This window comes from Taeniopygia guttata, chromosome 14, assembly GCF_048771995.1.
Source record: "Taeniopygia guttata chromosome 14, bTaeGut7.mat, whole genome shotgun sequence".
Classification (NCBI taxonomy): Eukaryota; Metazoa; Chordata; class Aves; order Passeriformes; family Estrildidae; genus Taeniopygia; species Taeniopygia guttata.
In genome coordinates this window covers 5,170,420-5,183,776 of record NC_133039.1, presented here as the reverse complement: position 1 = coordinate 5,183,776, position 13,357 = coordinate 5,170,420, and the positions used below count along the sequence as shown (strand labels likewise).

The following is a 13,357-nucleotide window of genomic DNA, read 5'->3' as shown; positions in this document are numbered from 1 at the left end:
CAGCAGACAGCCACATGGCTGCTGTGGTGCAGATTTAAAACTTCTCCAATTACATTAAATAAAAAACAACTCAGGTGCAGGAGAGGGAGAAGCATTCCCCAAGGCTGGATGGAAAGGAGTTTCATGACTGCAGAGGGAGACATGTTATAAGCAGAGGCCTACCAGCATCATTATGTAAAAGTGGGTCTAATTAATAAAGAATGTCAAGGAAATACAATGTCTTTATGTAGAGAGATCCCTAAAAATTCCTGTGAAATGACTATTGCTATCAGGTGGGAGGGTGAAGTGAATAATTAAATCCATCCCAGGTTGTATGAGATGCTAGAAGACAATATAAGAAACCGTGGGGGAGATGAGCTGAGTAAATCTGAGCATCCCAAAAGGTGCTCTGAGTGGAAGAGCTGTAATGGTTGGCTGGGTTCATTTCCCTGAAGAATAAGGCAGAAAAAAAAAATTGTTATACTTCATACCCACTTCTCCTTCTTGGTTTTAGCCAGGGTATTTTCTAGTCCTTCCAAGTGCCATTTCAAATGTCTGAGCTAATCCTCCAGTATCCACTTGCTGGCCCTCCTGTCAGCTCCTTCACATCCAGGAGCTGCCTCAGGAGACCCATCTTTCATTTCATCCTTTGGGCCAGGCATTCCTCAGCATCCAACAAGTTCCCTTGTTCCTAATGAAGGGGTTGGAATCCGGTGTTCATCCTGCTAATAAGATTCTTTTAACATGCCTGTGTTACAGTTGATCTCTGTAACTCAGGCCATAGCTTCTTGAAGTTAAGCATCAAAAACTGTTTGTACACACACAGGTTCCTAAAGAAGAGTTTGCACTTTAAAAAGATGCCACCCCAACTTGCTGTGGCTCATACTGAATATCAGTAGTTGGGACTTGTGACAGCAGTTCCTTTGCTTTAGCCAGGAGGCTTTTCAGTCTTTTGTTATCTAAGGACTTTATTTGAGTTACAGGCAGGCTGCCTGTGAAGCTCATGCATCATCCCCATGTGCTCTTTATTCATTCCACATTCTGAAAAGGAGCCTCTTATGAGTCACCTGAGGGAGCTGATGCCCTGCCTCGATGAATCCTGAGCCTTTAACCATTCCCTGTGGATTACAGCCTGCAGATGATGGGGAGGTCATTCTTCTCCTGGCTGAGGGTGGCTTGTCAGCTCCTCGGCTTTTTCGTGTCTTCTCTGAGCTCCCAAGTCTTTGACATGATTCTTCTCACCTCCCATCCCTTCAGTTACATTTCCTCCTCCTGCTGGGCCAATTCCAGCAGCAGCTTCACCTGGAATTATGGAGTTCAAGCAGTGAGGCTCCCAAAACAAGCCATTTCTGTTCTAATGGTTCCTGAAAGCCCTGAGGTGGTCATTTTATTATCAGATCCTAGAGGGTTTTGCATACCAGAGGGAGGCCTGGTGTTTCCTGAAATGCCTGTTCAGCGCAGTTTCATATCTCTGGTGTGACTAATACAGCTCCTAGAAAAGGTTGTTATGGAGCACAGGAGCAGATCTGTGTGCCAGCACAGAAGTCAGGACTGTATGCCAAATTCTGAACTGATATAAATGCAGAATGATTCTTATCATGATATAGATTCACACCAGTCCAAATGGGACCAGAACCCTTTGAAAGCTTAGCCTCATTTGGCTCACACTGGAGCTGGGAAGGTGTGTACCCAGATAAAAAGGCAGATTTTGGTTCAATTATATGTGGAAAATTTGGGTTAATTTTTTTTGCTTCACTTAAACTTGTATATCGTGATCAGCACTTTCTATCCCCTCTTACCAGAAGCTCAACTGATTTGTCCATCCTGGGCCTAAGTGAAGAGACTCTGAGCTGGAACTGCCCCTTTGTGATGGCTGTGTGGTCCTGCTTAAGAGAAGTGAACCAAACCATCTTTGTTTCAGCTTTTAAATGTTTACAAATAGTGAAATCTTGTATTCCCATGCTCATATCCTCACCCCTCTTTCTCTGAGACGTGGGAAATCCAGGCCTTGAATTTTGAAGGCATTCTCCACTCCCTAGAGGCAGCAGGCATAGACTCAGATTTCAGGATTTTCTCCATTTACTAACTTTTCTGGCATTGATTTGGAAAGAAATTATTCAGGCCCCTTGCCCTATCAATAATTAACAAGAAAGTCACTGACTTTCTCAGTGTCTCTAACTGAACACGACTGTTATTTTTTCTCCCAGCCCTTATCTTTCCTGCCCAGACATCCCAAGGTTCTCAGTGCCTGTAATTGTCACTGTTTAATTCTGCAGAACAGGACAACCTCGGTTTATTTTCCTCGTAATGTTTAATTTCTCCTGGAAAAGCAGCTGCAGAAAGTTGTGGCCATTCCTCTGAATTGCCATCAGGCCAAGCCTGTGGCAAAAAAATATGTGGTGCTTAGAAACAACTGAAGGGGTTAAAGTTTTGTCCTTGATAAAACCAAAATACCTTGATGGACCTTGTGCCACCCTGTGACAGGAAATGCACTAAATAGTTTTAGTAGTAATGAAAAATAATAGTAGTAATCTTGCAGCTATTGGCTTTAAAGTAATATTGAGGCAGTGATCTCCATCCATAAGTTGAAACCTAAGGATAGAGTAGGTTGGATGAGAGATGACTATTGTGTAATTATTATAAAAGTTGGGAAATGCAGATTTTAGGTTCTTGGAAAGAACAGAATGCTCCCTTCTGCGTGGCTGTTACAATAGCTACTTTCATTATGTTATGACAAAAACATATGTGCAAAATTAATGATGCATGCTGCTAATATTAGATGACTACAACAATCTCTCTACATTTTACTTTCCAGTCTTAAATTGGATAAATGATCAGTTAGTAGGATTTTTGCCTGACTAAGGAATAGTAAAAGCGAGTGAGATTTATCGCATAGCTGAAGGTGCATTTCATTTGTATTTTATTAACTGAACTGTCTGATTAAAAGTCAGTTGCAGGAGCATGTGTAAGAGAGAATATTATATGCGTGAGGAAGTGGGTTGCTGTAGAAACTCAACCTCTGCAGCTCTATCTAGACCAAAGGCATCCTGAGTCATAACTGCCATCAGTTTAGTCAGCCCAGTTTGGTTGGAGTAAATGGTGCCCTTTTATATCCAATCTGCACTCCTTTTCCCCCAGGGCAGGAGAGCCAAGCAGATACTCTGGTACCTTCTTTATTGTCCACAAACCCTGGAGAGATCAAGCTGGGATTCAGGTTTTGGTATCAAACATGGAAATACAGGTATAATGATAGACAAACTCAGCAGCAGTGCAGAATCCTCATCACTGCCTAAGATCTTCTCTGGTGTATCTTCCCAGCCCCACAAGCACTGAAATATTGCTATAAGGAAGCCTGTGGATATTCCTACCTGTGAAAGCTCTTGGAAGAAGCAGAAGCAATGGAAGCAGCCATTTCTAGCCACTCCCTCTGTGATTTCCCATCAGGGACAGGATCCCTGCACAGGATGCAGATCTCTGACATCTGCAAGTGGAGGATGTGCATTCAGTAATGGTGTTGGAATTCAAACAGCACAAGTAACTGCCTATTCATAGCACATTTATTTGCTGTACACTGCTTTCCATTACTTGCCCTTTCACTTTGTTATATATGTCATGGGTGAAAACTCATGTTGCTCTTCCCCCTCTGTGGTTATCCTGAAAAAAAAAAAAAAAGGGTCACAGGAGGCAATACAGGCCAATAAAAAATGGTGCCAATTTGTCTACTTCCTGGTCATGTATTTCCTAATACTTTGTGCTTCTCTCACAAAATGAGAGGTTTATTAGACATCCTGTCTCTGGCCCTGGCTCTTGGAAGTGTCTCTCAGCCTGCCATTCCCCTGGGCACAAGGCAGCCTGGGAAGGGATGACCAAACTCTTTCATTCCTGCATGGGGATCTCCTCAGCCAGCCCCAGCTTGTGCAGGAGACACTGTGTGCTTTGCCTGAGGGTTGCTGTGCAGACTGTTTGAATCCATTTGGAGCAATGCAATGGGTGAAATGCAGGGATGTGCTGCGCAAAGCAGCCCTCAGTTAGTCCAGCTGCTCCTGGAATGAGACAAAGAGGAGTGGAGTGAAAGAACTAACAGGAGTTACCAAGGCTTGAGAGAGAAAACCTTCTGTTTTATAAAGTCATTTGCATTTCCCACCTGGAATCATAGCCCCATATCAACTGGCATTAGCTTTGGATACACAGAAAAGTAACACAAGCCTCCCCCTGTAATCTATTTTCCATCTTCATTTGTGACTTTCAAGGCAAAATACTAACAGGATTCTTTGGAGTTTTCCTGTCCTGTTTCTGGCACTCCTGAGAGTTACTGGAAGTGCTGTGAGAGCAGCCTCAGAAGGAAACATCACATCCTCCAGGTGCTGGACTGCATCTCAAGAGTCAGTCTCCTCTTTTGTGCTGATGCTGTTTTATCAGTTTAGCAAAGCCCAAAATGGAATTTCACAAGCAGGGAGCAGATGTAAGATGCAGCCCTGTCCATTTGATAGCTCAAAATCTGAAAAGCAGCTTCCCCATCTCTCCCATTCACCTCTCAACAGCAGAGTGCTGGGCTGAGCTGATGGCAGTCCTGGTAGGCAGCGGGTTTTTCTGGTTGATCGAAACCTGACATTTGTCTGGGCAGCAGAAGGCCACTGACTGCCAGGGGGAGATTATGTAGCCTGTCATTAATCCAGGGCTGTGCTCACGCTTCCATATGTGCAGGAATGTTTCTGGAGCAGCGCTCGTGGTGCCTTCCCGGAGCGTACGAGTGCGGCGCGCACCGTCTGCCTCTCGGGCTGGAGGGGCAGAAATTTCAAGGTCAGACCAAGATTGTCTTTCAGCACAGAAGAGAAGGACATGGGCAGCCACAGGCTGTTACCTGGATGGAGTGTTGCAGTAACAGGCTTTGTCCTTTCCACAAAAGAACGATGGGGAAGCGCTGGGCACCAGAACCGGTGACATTTGCATGCTGACACATCGAACTGGCAGAATTGATTGGACCCTGATGTTCACTCTACCTGCAGCCTCCTCTGCTTTAAGGAGGATCCAGAGCAGGACACTCTGGATTTCTGAAGCAAATCCACCACTGCTTGGTGGGATCCTTGTGTTACCACCCTGTGATGCTGTGTCACATCTGGAAAGGAGCAGGAGAGGAAAGGCACGACCAGTTCAGATACAGCAGGAGAACAGCCTGGTAGTGCATGAGAAAGCAAATTTATGATTGTTAACCTGTGCAGAGAGAGGCAGAAATCCTCCCTGTGGGTACAGGGAAAGGAAATGAGTTAATGCTGGCATGGGAATAGCATTAAAGCAATCCTTAGAGTCTCAGTCCTCACAGGGGGTCCTTTCCATGGAAAACCCATTTGCCCTGAATGAATGATTCTGCAGCACTGCCAAAGGAAAGCATGTCGTGGAGAGATTATATTTTTACCTTTTGGGCTCATACTTTGATACACTGACAGAGAGGACAATGTGGCTTACAGGCTGCTATAACCAAGCACAATCAGAACATATTTTGGCACAGTCAAATGTCACTTTCAAAAACCTTCTTGGTAGCAAAGAAAGGAAATAGTTGCTGAGTGTAAAAAAGATAGACCAAAGGGCCTGTGATTCATGCTCTGATCATGTTCTGTCAGTGTGTCTGTGCAGTGGAGTATATGAATAACTGGTGGAGTTTGATAATATGCTTAAATACTGTTCCTGCTGCTAAGCATTAGCATGGCTGTGTGACAGCACAGCAGAGAGGCGAGGCACAGCCACCAGGAAAGGCAAGACAGGCTGCAGTGAGCTGCAGGGCTCTGGCTCTTCAGCAATATGCAAGCAAGGGAAGCAAATCTTGATTTAATCTTCGGTTGATGTGCCTTTTAGGTAGCTTTCCTATAGCTCTGTGTTACTAGAAACAAGCCACGAATTTTTTGGGTTTTGTTCCTTTTCAGAATTTCTGTAAGGATTATATTTTTAATCAAAGCCAGTGGCAACCTGGTGGGGAGTTGTGGAACAGCCTTGCTGTTCTTTGTGCATTAAAATGCCCAACTGTGGCATCACAGGTCAGACATTTGCATAATCAGTGTTTTCAATTAATTGTCACTGGAAAGGATTTCTGAGATGCTCATTTCTGTATGGCAGAGCCACCTCTGCCTTTATGGCAGCAGGCACACATTAATTTGGTTCAAGCTTGTGCTTTTCCCAGTGTCTCTGTATGTGAAAAACCAATGGAAGTTTGGGGTGATCTATTAATGCAGAGGGCTTGGGCTCATCTCTGACTTTGCTAAGAGCATGTTCCAGCTTACACAGGGTTAGAGAAGGGGCATGGCAGAAACAGAACTGCTCTGCACTGGTTGTGCTGATGTCTCCCTTCTCCTCCCTTGGGCTGGAGGAGGTTGGGTGATTTGGCCTTCGATGGCCATCAGTGACCTGCTGGCCAAACCCTCTCTTCTGGCACTATGATGCTGAGAGGATGCTCTTCCACTCTACTTGTTCCCTGCTTTTCCCCTGGGCCTGGTGGTGACCCCACTGGAACTCTCCAAACTGCAGCTGAGTCACTTTGTCAGCTGCTGTTGGAGGGAAGGTGAACATGTTAATCCAAATAACAGGGAGGAAATCCCTCGTTGTCCCCATTCCCTTGCTGCATACTCAGTAAAATAGTTGCATATGAGCCCTGCTGGGAACAAACTGGGAAGGATAGAAGGGAAGCTCTCAGCTCCATCCCTTCTCACACACACACAGGGCTGGCTGGCTGGAGCACAGCAATAATACCTCAAACAAGGTGCTGCTGCCCCTGGGCTCCTGTAAGCTCTGGAGGGTCTGTGCCTGTGCTCCACCATGGCTCCAAACTCACCAGCGAGGCAGGGATGTTGGACAAAGCAGGATCAAGTCCTTAGCTGACAGCTCAGCCATCTGCCAGGCCTGCTGCCCTGTGGCAGCTGTGGATGCCAGCTCTGACTCTCAACAGCACATCTGTTCATTTAAAAAAAATAAATCAGTGTGTTGTTTAAGGTCATTCTATATTCCCCAGAAACAAAAGCCTGGTTTTAGAAGCTTTTCCAATCTCAGTGAACTGGCTGAGCTCGTAGTACACTGGCTTTATCCTCGTTTGTGTCACCAAGTGTGAGATCTCAGGCCAGGTCCATGTTGTCCACCTCTGCCTGCTCCTCCTTGGCTTCTGCTTGAATTTCTCTGTGACATCCCAAGTCAGAAGTCTCTTCTTCTGGACCAGAGCCCAGGACATCAAAGGACAGAAGGGACACAGAACCCCACAAGGGAATTCTTAATCTGCACCATAAGCTGGAAGCCAGGCCATGGTGTCAAACATCTAAAATAATTTTCCATCCCACTGAGATTTGAGCAGCCAGGTCCCATCAGATCAGCACTGTGCTTTGCTCTCCCATCCTGCCCAGAGCAGGGAGAGTGCACAGCTCCAAACACACCAGAGGATCTTGCAGTGTGTTACTTTGAGCCATGATTTGGGACTGCCTATCTTTGTGGCCTATGAAAATCATATCTGCTTTGTACAAAAGGCTTGTTTGCAATGTATAAATCCTGGGAGCTGTAAAATACCAACAGCTGCTGGAAAGGGCACTGGAAGTTCAGCAGCTGGAGACTGTTTGATCTCTCTGTAGCTCAAGTCCTGCTTATAATAATAGTCTCAGAAGCCAGCAGATATTCTCAATAAGCTCTGCTCAGCAACAGATACTCTTCAAAATGATATTAAAAAGGAAAATATGTGTCAAAACCAGACAAAGGGTCAAGTCTTCTCCTCACAAAAGCTGCTCCTTGAGATTACACATGTATGCAAAATGAGCAGGTTTTAACCTGTGGTCTCTGCCACAGCTTTTAGATCTGTCATTTTTCAGGCTTCAAACAAACCCTCAGCTCATCTGAAGTCCTGCAAACCCCAGGCCACTGAATGTTAACCAGACACTCCTACATCACGCTTGTTTGCTCTGGAGCAGATATTTTATCTTCAGGCTTCAGCTCACAGACAATTTAACAAATCTTCAGGCTGTTCCCGCTGCTCCTCAGTTGCTTATTTACCCTCAGGTTGAAAAAGCTGAATTTTATCCCTACAGGAAGCTCAGGCCAGGGGGGCTGCATCCTGTTTGCTGTATTTCCACTTTCACCAATGTTTCTCTAGGCTTCCAGTGAGAAGTGGCTCTTCCCCACCATCTGTGTTTTTTTTGCTGTAATCACACCTTGATGTAACACTAAAAATTAGGATTGAGCACAAACAGAAGTTTCTGCAGCACAAGGCAGACCAAGGTAATTACAAAATTGCCATCAGTCCAAACAAGGCATAACAAGCAGGTTTTGGACTGGAGACTGAATGGTCTTCTAGGTTTCAATTCCTGAGCATGTTTTGAGTGTTTCACAAAAAAAAAAAAACAAAAAAAAAAAAAAAACAAAAAAAAAAAAAACCAAAACCAAAACCAAAAAACCAAAAAAAAAACCACCTTAGTTGGATTAGTTGCTCAGGCTGCCCAGGAGATTTTGACATAGCAGCCATGTTGCAGTAAGTGGGATTGAACACCCAAACCTTTTCAAAAATATTGAAAAGCTTGTCCTTGCTGTGTTCCCTGTCCTGAGGAGATTCAAGCAATTAGCGTGAAGCAGCTCAACACTTCAGTTTGAAAATGATCATTTTTACCTTCATGGCAGCCCTGCCAGATCAAGGGGGACCTCGCCATGCATTGATCAAGATAAGGGAAGACAGCTTTCCTTTCTCACTCTGGCCTGCCTAAGGAAAAGTCACATGCAATCCTCTTCTTCCTGGATAATTAGTAACAACCCCCCACTGCAGAGAACCTATTTCAATCTCTGACCAAGCACAGTTCTGGTGAGTAGGTTTTTTATCCTAGAAACAGAGGATTGAGCAGGGATGTGAGCATTAAAGGCAGTGAATAATACACACAAAGTGCTGTACCAGTAAGTTCAAGGAAGAAATTATAATATCTCTTGGCTCATTCCTGAGAAATGACATATGCCATCTCCAGACATGGAGCACAGAAGGGAAACATATCCAGATGTATCCAGCAGCCAGAGATTAAAAGTCACAACCCTATTGTCAGTGACCATTTTGCTTTGGATACCAGTGAAAGCAGTATTTCACCAATATCCTTTGTAAGTCCTGTGAATGCAGCAAAAACCACAGTATCCTTCAGTGATGCTCCCAGAACACACCTTTAATCTTTACAATGTTCCCAGTAACACAAGATTTAGTACAGATATTTTAGCAGCAAGTGAAAGAGAGGCAGAAAATGCTATTGTTTTTCCAGTTATGTCATTATTGGGTTCAGGAGCAGCTTTCCAGAATAACTCATCCTGCTTCTGAGCATCCCCTGAATTGCCAGTGAATGGTTTGTGAGGTTGTCCTGTTCATTGAGTCTTTACACTGCCCTTTGTTTCAGTGAAGAGTTCTGGAGAAAGTGGTTTTCACCCTAAAATCATTCTGTCCATGCTTTCTGCCAGGCTCTAACACAGTTTGGCTTTTGGTCTCTAACCCTCACTGCACCAATTCACTCCAAAATCCCCAAAGGTTTACCAAATCACCAGGAGGTCCTGCCTTGGCATTTTCATCCTTCCCTCTCAGCTGGAGTCTTCTCTCCATGTAAGTCTGCTTTGAGCTGCAGTTCTTCAGGCTAGTTTAGATTGACTCAGATCGCCTTTATTGCCAATTTTGGTTAGTCCTAGTGACTCTGGGGAGGACTCACAATCCCTTCTGCCCACAGAGCTCCAACCAAGGTGCAGGAGGACCTTGGACCTGCCCAGCAAAGGTGTGGCAATGCCAGGCAGGAGGAGGCTGAAAGGTGCCAGGAAACAACCTCAGCTTGCCTTGGCCTTCACCTGTCCACAAAGGCAAATCCAACATATGGTTGCTGGGTGTGATGCAAATCTGGGATGAGTTGAAAATCAGAGGGATGCAGACAATCCCACATTAAAGAATGGCTGGTCCATATGTTTCCTCTCTCCTTTTTCTGTGTGCTGAAGGGCTTTAGTCAGGAAACGTGATGGGGTCTTTTCACCTTGAGAGCTGAGATTTGTGGCTCTCAATTTAGTGGTGGATGCATGTGTGCAAGCACAGAACAATGCACCTTCCCTGCAGAGCTATTTTTAGGGTCTTGGTTGCAAGGCAATTACAGTGTTGTGCTGATGAGTGTTAGTAATGGTTGCAATATAATCATGGAGTGAAAAATGTACAGCTTTGGGGGAGGCATCGTGTCCTTTTTGTGTGCAGAGTCTCACAGGCAAGTAAAGAAAGAGGAAATAAATTGTCATCATCTAAAACATGTAACTTCACTGTAGAAGAAGAGACAGGGTTTGGTTTCATTTACAGCAGTGCAGATCCCTCCAATTCACAGAATTCATTTCAGATTTGCTCGTGTCTGATTTAATCAAAACATGGTCCATTCAACATAAGAAAAAATCCAAAGCGAAGTTAATATGGAGAATTATCTGCTTACTTACAACTCCCAGTGTTAGCCCCAGCCAGCCTCCCTGTGCCACCACAGTCAATTCAGATAAATTTGCCTTGGATGAGAAAATAAAAGATAAGTCTGTTAATCAAGATTGCAATATCTGTAGGAAAACAGAAAGTAGCTGAGAGGTTCTGAGTGTTCATCAGGGACAGAGCATTGCCTGTAGGGGCAAATTTGAAAGTCAGTGAGAGGAAATTTAATCTTTTCAAAGATCAGATCTATAAAAAACCGTCTTTCTTCTTAGATTCTGTATTAAAGCTTAAAGAAATCCTCCTTTCTCTGCAGCATATGGCAGAAGTATGTAGCACACAGAAACAGGAGTGAGGCTTCAGTTGAAATTCCCAATGTTTTACATGTTCATTGAGCATTCCAAAATTAAATTGCAGAAAATCTGCAAAATAATCTGAAAAAATCCGTAAAATTAAAAATAATCTGCATTTTGAATCTTTGCAGCACTGATCAGCTGAAAGAGCATTGATTTGAGGGGTTGTTCAAAACTAATTTTTTATTTGACATATAAAAATAGGAAGGCAAAACCAAAATTACGAACTCAGTTCAAGAAAATAGGAACCAATAATGCTCAGTGGGAAGTGTTAGCAAATATAAATTAACTTTACTGCTTGAGGAAGCATTTTAAGGTAGTTTTGGTTTTATTTTTTTTCTGAGGGAAGATCTTTGTATGATCTACATTGACCTACAAGTAAAGGACTGCTATTTACAAATGGAAGGAATTGTTCTTCCTCCTATTTTTAGCATTATTAAGGGTCTCCAGAAGAGGATTCATCTGGATGACTTGACCTTGCAGGGATTCCTGCAAAAGCCAGCAGGATGCTCAATGCAGAAGCCTTGGGCTTTGAGCACAATGACCCCTCAGCATCCAAACCAACCCGGGGAATGGATTTTCTGTCAGCCAGCTCCCACGAAAAGCTGAATTCCCGCTGTGAGCAGCAATTCCATTCAGGTTCAGCCCTGCCAGAGGCTCTCCACGGGGGTCCAGCCGTGTGGATTTGGGGCAGTCTGGCTAATCCCAGCTCCAAGAAGGAACACCAAATGCAAAGTGCACTGTGGGGTTTAGTACTTCTGTGTTCTAGCAAAGAGAGTTTGGGGTTTTCCAGGATTGACACCCGCAGGGAATGGTCGGGCAACGCTGGGATCTGCAGGCAGAAAGATGGGAAAGAGAAATGAGGTTTGTTGCTTGGAGTAGGAGGAAGGTTATTCCAAGGATAGAGGGCAGCATAAGACAGGCTAGGAATGTGTGTGGGATAGGGAGAGCCTGGGGGGAGAAGTTGTGGAGGAGGAAACCAGTGCAGGGACAAGCTGGGACTTGACAATCCAGAGGTCTGGCGGTGAGGAAGCTGGAAGGAGGAATAGGAAACCACCGAAGGAATCCCACAAGGCTTGAATAACAGGATTTCTGCTGCATGGCCAAATGTCGCTGCTATTTGTGTCTTTAAATTCAGAATTGTTTTACTGACCCCCCACAGCAGAGTCTGAGGGGACATGAAAAAGAAGAACAAAGAGGAAAGAGGAAAGAGGAGAGGGAGAGGGAGAGGGAGAGGGAGAGGGAGAGGGAGAGGGAGAGGGAGAGGGAGAGGGAGAGGGAGAGGGAGAGGGAGAGGGAGAGGGAGAGGGAGAGGAGAGGAGAGGAGCTGCCATCAGTATGGTGGAATTCTCTCTAGTTGTTGCCAAACAACTTTCCTCATTGCTATCATGACAAAAAAGACTGAGTCTTCCTCCCTGATTATTGATGCTTATGTCTCCTTTCTTATTTGAATAACCTGCTCTTCACAATATTTTACCCAGATAAAACACTTTTTACTATGCTTTGGTTGTGCAGGTGGCAGGAAATAAAGTGCTGGGAAATCCCACCTGGCTGAGGATCCCCAAGGCTGCTCTATAGCACTGTTCTCTCAGGAATCTCTCTGCAAACACTGTGATTATTCCTCCCACAGCTATTTATTCCCGTTTCCAGACCACCTGGGAGCCCCCAGAGCTCTGTGTGAATGTGGATTCATTGCAGCCACAGATCAAGATTCCCCCCTGTTTTATGAATGGGCAAAAAAAAAAGTGCAGGGAATTAATTTGTAGAGAGGGCAAAGGAAGGCAGAGAACTGAAATATTCCGGTGTTTTGCCATTTGCTTTTTAACAAGGAAACCTTTTCTCTTCACCCAGAAGGAAAAATCTATTCCAGGGCTTGTTCATGGCCTCAGGTTTCTCTTTTTCAGGCAGAGTCAGGAGCTGCATGGGGTCAGTGTCATCCACACCCTCTTCTTTATAACCATCAGTCATTTTGGCTTCTCTTTTGGGTAGAAGGTAAAACTAGAAGGAAAAGAAAAGGACAGCAGTGTTTCCCACATTCTTGAGAAGCAGATTGAAGAAAACATGGAATTTCCTGTGGTGGTGTCCTCTTCACACCAGTGATACCTTCCAGTTCAATGGGAACCTGCAGCAGAAAGAAGATCCCAAATACAGGTGGGTAGCTCCTAAGAGGAGTCAGAAAACAAGAGATTGACTGGGAAAAAATAGGGAGAATATTCCCACTTTCTCTTAGACCTTCCTCACTAGGCCCAGGCCACTGGGAACCTGCCTATGGCTGAGAACAGGGAGCTTTTCTCCAATCTTTTTTTTTTCCTGAAAACTGTTAGACCAATTCTGGTGAGGGCAGTTTTTGGATGGGGGTTCAGAGGAAACCAAAAGGGAGAACCTGGTTGATCAGCTTCTGCCCTCAGCCACCCAAAACTACCAGGAGAGTCCTCAGCACATCCATTTCCCATGGCCTGTGGTGGTGTCACTCTTGTCACAACCTGAGTTGTGTCAAAGCCATTCCAGAGGAGGGAGCAGGGGAGTTCAAGGGCGTGACTCATGTCCCAAGGCTTTGCATTTTTTGGGAGCTGTTCCGTGCTGGGAACAGACTGTGTCCCAC

The 13,357-nt window shown here is 44.7% G+C and overlaps 1 protein-coding gene across 5 annotated transcripts in view; it reads left to right on the top strand.

Annotated features, from left to right (window-relative positions):
• The window catches only part of KPNA7 (karyopherin subunit alpha 7), a 48,988-nt gene that overhangs the window by 17,693 nt on the left and 17,938 nt on the right, over positions 1-13,357 (top strand). For 3 of the 5 annotated variants that reach the window (XM_072935522.1, XM_072935518.1, XM_072935520.1), the window contains exon 3: positions 12,745-12,906. The gene's annotated coding sequence lies outside the window, so the exon portion shown is untranslated. Of the gene's footprint in view, positions 1-12,659; positions 12,907-13,357 lie in introns of all 5 variants that reach the window. The other 2 variants (XM_072935519.1, XM_072935521.1) reach the window with 1 other exon arrangement.